We start from the raw sequence: 5141 nt of genomic DNA, 5'->3' as shown, positions 1-5141 counted from the left end.
ATATGCATTTTTTATTAAAAATAAAAAGCAGTGTAATAGTTACATTTCGTTCTGAAAAGGTCCATGGCCTGATTTGTTGGTGTTGGTTTAGTCTGCAGTCTACTAGTGAAGTCACTGTGATTTCATTGGGTCTGTAATAGATGATTTTTCTGCAAGGTAGCCATTTTCTTTAACCGAATCGTGGTGTAAGTAGCATAGCTGGTTGGCAAGCGCTGCTAACTCCCTCCATCTTCGGGTAAGCATGAAATGGTATACCTGTAAAAATGCGGTGAGCAGTGGCATTCGTATTTCATTACCGTTACTTCGTTTGCAGCGGTTTACCGATTCTATTCTGTTGCAAACAAAGTAACAGTAATTAAAAAAGAATTGAGCCTTCCTTTTAACAGATGTGCGGCCTGCGTACCGTGTGCTGTGCTGTGCAGGCAGGCAGCCACTGGATTCCTTTATCTCTCCGAGGCTGGGCATGGGAGCGGAGCACTCCTGCGCCTTCTGCTGCTCCTACCAGCCGCTGCATGGCTCATAAATATGTCTCCGACTACGAAGAGCACGAAACAGGTTGTGAATTTCAAGGTTGGACCTGCCCTATAACAAAACCTACTTCATCTGATTGAATTAATTTAGACATAAAAAAGTCTATTGTGTTTTGCTAATATTTTGGTGAAGATTTACAATCAGATTTAATCAATTAAATTGGTCTTTAATTCTTAGTGAGTTCATTATCTTTGCCAGGCTTTGGAAAAAGTATCAAAAGGGCTTCAGTAAAAGACCTTAAGAATGTTATGATATGATATGATATGATATAGCATTTATAACGCGCCTATACACAGGTGTTTCACATAAGTGTTCCTATACTATAGAAGTAATTGAACAGCTTAACTGATTTTGGGGCTGAACTAGAAGCAAAATGTGCAAACCAATACATTGTCTGTCCATCAGAACCAGGAACTTTACCCTTATTTAAATCTTTAATGACTTTACGTATGTCTTCAATATGCAGGGGAGTATCTAGGGAACTTAAATCCATATGAGGGTTCGAATTTCTATTCATTTGCACAAAACAACATGTGACGTCAACTCACCTTTCTGTATGCTCTGATGCAAACAGTTTCTGATACTATTTATTGAAGATGTCTAATATATCCTTATCTGAGGAAATCATACGCCCAGAGTCATTCTTAATACCAGATATCCTAGACCATTCCTTTTAAATTTTTAGATACGAAGCAAGACCCCTTCTAGCTTTATTAGACGTTCGATATGTTTGGGATTTGTGTTTAAGTATAACACTGCAAGCTTGTTTGGATAATTAATTTGTAATATTAATACGTAAGGATAAAATATTAAAAAAAATACTATCATCAGGCTTTTCACTGTATTTTATTCAAGCTTATTTAGTTTACTAAATACAGTATATAACTCTTTCTTTTTTTCTTTTTGGCTAAATAGGAGAAAAATATGTTCTCTCAATGCTGCTTCATATGCATCCCAGTTGTTGACAGGAGAAGAGTCAGAGTCTCAGAGTCCTTAATAATTTCAAATAATTGCTGATGAAAGGCATCGAAAGAATCCTCAAATTTTCTGTAAATTACTCAAATGTTTTTAAATCTCCATCTAGTAGAGCCGTTTTCTGTGTTGTCAGTATCAAAAATGGTAATTACTGGAGCATGGTTCGATATAACAGCACTATCAATCTAAGATTCAACTATCATACTAGACTGAGACGTGGACATGCATAGAAAATCAATACAAGAATGTGTTTCATGTAGTGTAGAATGTAGCATATACTCAAGATCAGCAGACGCCAGGAGTCTACTAAACCAAGTGCTGAAATAAAACGTAAGAATTCCTTGTACATTTTATAACTCTTCACCTGACACTCGATTAAAAAGCTGTATACATTGGGATGGGCCTATGTGTAATTGTAATTAATTAAATGAAAATGGTCTGTGTGCTATCAGACTTTATTCTGCTATACCAATTCTCATGACATGTACAATGTTTAAGAGCACGCAAGCACCTTTTTCTCTCAGGATCCTTTCTTGTGGCAGGCAAAGTGAACAGTGGCCTGCTGGCACATGTGCTTTGTGGGAGCAGGGTGAGCTGTTCCCAGCCAGAGTTCAAAGACAAAGTTCTGAGCTAAGGCTGGTGAAGCTCTATTCCTGTTTTTATTCACTTATGTACTTATTTATTTTGATTTGCCTTTCCAGCAAATAGAAAGAAACAGAGAAACTGAGTGACACAGGCTCTGTTCAATACATGAAATTATATTGTGGTTCAGGTGGATCTCTTGCGCTCCAACCATACACTTTTGCTTTAGTAACAGAAATTATTATTTTACAAGTCCAACATCCTTATCCATAGATTCTTTCCAAGTCAATCAAAGAGTCAATTGACATAATGTATCTCAAAAATGAGTGGTTTTAATTCTTCATGCAAACACACAGCCGACACGTGTTTCGACCTCAGGTCGTTCTCAAGGCCCATATATGCTTCCTATATCTTTTAGATTTTAGTTCTCAATGCCCGGCGATTTCTTTTGAGCATTTATTTCAATCCTGTAGGAATGGTTGTATTGGGTCAGAAATTAGGTGAGTATTGTAAGTTCCCGTAATACAAAGGGCCCTTTGGAGTATTTTTCAAGATTGGAGCCTGGGATTCAGCCCACTAAATGGTGTTTCTTGAACTTTGGAGCTCATAACAATTATAAGATTACGGGAGGATTGAAATAAATGCTCAAAAGAAACCGCCGGGCATTGAGAACTAAAATCTAAAAGATATAGGAAGCATATATGAGCTGAGGTCGAAACACGTGTCGGCTGTGTGTTTGCATGAAGAATTAAAACCACTCATTTTTTAGATACATTATGTCAATTGACTCTTTGATTGACTTGGAAAGAATATATGGATAAGGAGGTTGGACTTGTAAAATAATAATTTTTGTTACTAAAGCAAAAGTGTATGGTTTGAGCGCAAGATATCCACCTGAACCACGATATATTTTCTGTTTACTGGAAACAAGTTTTGTGGGAAGCTTCAGGGCAGGATATAACTTGCTGCCAACCTTTTTATCTAGGACTCTTGAGCGGTAAATAGCGCGCGCAATTCAATAGCGATCCCACAATACTGTGAGCCTCTCTCTGTTCAATACATGTTGGCCATTTATATTTTATCAGAGGATTTGAAATAAAAGTGATTTCAGCTAGATGGCTGCAGGTAAAGCAGTGAGTAGGTTATTCGGGAGTGACTATTGTTAGTAGGGTGTACCTAACAAAGTCTGAATGATGGAGGATAACAAATGGGACACAGCTAAACAGGTGCCTTGCTGTGTAAAATAATGGCTACAATCAGGTGATCATAGCATGCATGTGCTTGTTCTTCTGTGTCTTTCAATCACCATACTTCAGTTGTAAAACCCAGAGGAGGTGTTGTAGGATCCCTTTAAAAAGTGACCTCCATCAACTTGAGTTGAGAAGGTATATGGTAAAGTGCATAAAGTGAAGACTGGAGTCAAATCCTGGCATCACCATTTAACCAAAGTGTGTGATCCTCGGGAAATCATTTACTCTCATTGTACCTTATCTGACAAAGAAGTGATTCAGTTAGCCTCTTACTAGCCTTTAGTGTGGTATTGTAAGACTCACACCATGGCTTCTGGATAGTGAACACATTTTCTTTGTTAAAAATGCTCACCATACAAAAAATGTTACTGGCTTCCAAACGTGTGTGTCGGCCTGAGGATCTTAGTTACAGTTATTGATAGTTCAGCTACTAAAAATTGAGTCAATTAAAAATTAGGTGATTTTATATTGGGCAGAGGTTTCTAAAGTTTCCTCCTAGAAACTGCTCTCCCAGAACCTTTTTTATGATCAAATACAACTCTTAATTAAAGCATTTAACTAAAAGGAGCAATGAGTCCCTGTCCAGCACCTTCATGCTTAGTTGGAAAAAGCCCTTTCTTCAACGTGTTCGAAAAAGTGCTTTAAAAGAAGCAGGCACTGCTGAGATTCGAACTCAGGATCTCCTGTTTACTAGACAGGCGCTTTAACCATCTAAGCCACAGCGCCACATGCGGGACTTTTTGTACGTAGTGTTTCAGCTCACCTCCGTCCATTTCAGATACAGCGCCAAAGGAAGAGTTACTGTACAAGTAAGCTGGAAGTATATCACGGAATTCTTTTGGAAAAAACAAAAACGATATTGACCGAAAGCTCTGCACTTTCATAATGTGAGTACAGAGGAACACAGCTGTCTAAAAAACATTGAAGAAGTTCATTCAGGAAAGTTATTTTTGGAGCCGCTGCCTTCGCCATGTCCCTCTTAGTGAGGCTGCTTACTCCAGTGTCTGCATAAGAACCTGTACATCTCAGCATCCTCTTGTGCTGGTCGCGCGGCATTGGCTGTCTTTTCTCTGGAGCTGTCTCTTCTCTGTGTCTTTGTGGCTCCCTCTCATCATGGGCCCTCTTATTTCAGTAACAGAAGCAAGCTCCCTGATGCCTTATATGTGCATGTTGGCCTGTCACTCACTCGTTCGGATGGGCTGGTTTTGATTCATGAAAAGTTGTGACAGTCAGAAAACAAAAGTAGCCATTGAAGGCCCAAAGCAAAACATTCAAGTGTAAGACGATCCTTCGATTGTTGCATTACAATGATTTTTTATATTTGGATTTGTACATATCTCATAGGGTTGAAGTGCAATATAGAAAAAAAACAGACCCGTAGTCGGCAGGATTCGAACCTGCGCGGGGAAACCCCAATAGATTTCTAGTCTATCGCCTTAACCGCTCGGCCACGACTACTTGACTGTGATCACCTGAATGTGCATATGACAGTGTGTGCAAGGTCAGACCATTTTGAACAGTTGGGCATTGAGTTAGGCACTTCACACAGTCATGATATTATCAACATAACTATGATTCACTCATGGTTTTCATCAACGATGGAGACATTCTAGCATTGTCAGACAATGTTACAGGAGCACATTCTCAGGGCTATCACTGTTACCCATACCAAGGTCACTCCTTCTTTTCCCGGAATCTGGTCAAGAGACTTGCCCTTGACAGGGAATGGGAAATCTGCTCCTGCTGTATAAGTACACGACTAATGCTGTTGATATGGCCACCCACAATGAAGGTGGATTAGCA

The 5141-nt window shown here is 39.1% G+C and overlaps 1 non-coding gene across 1 annotated transcript; it reads right to left on the bottom strand.

Moving 5' to 3' along the window:
* Window positions 1–4714: 4714 nt before the first annotated feature.
* Window positions 4715–4796, bottom strand: TRNAS-AGA (transfer RNA serine (anticodon AGA)). Its single transcript has one exon. It is a non-coding gene; the product is annotated as a tRNA-Ser (tRNA).
* Between the last annotated feature and the right edge of the window lie 345 nt (window positions 4797–5141).

The sequence above is a fragment of the Ambystoma mexicanum genome, chromosome 1p (assembly GCF_040938575.1).
Source record: "Ambystoma mexicanum isolate Mex_15411 chromosome 1p, UKY_AmexF1_1, whole genome shotgun sequence".
NCBI lineage: Eukaryota > Metazoa > Chordata > Amphibia > Caudata > Ambystomatidae > Ambystoma > Ambystoma mexicanum.
This window is presented reverse-complemented; position numbering and strand designations above follow the sequence as displayed.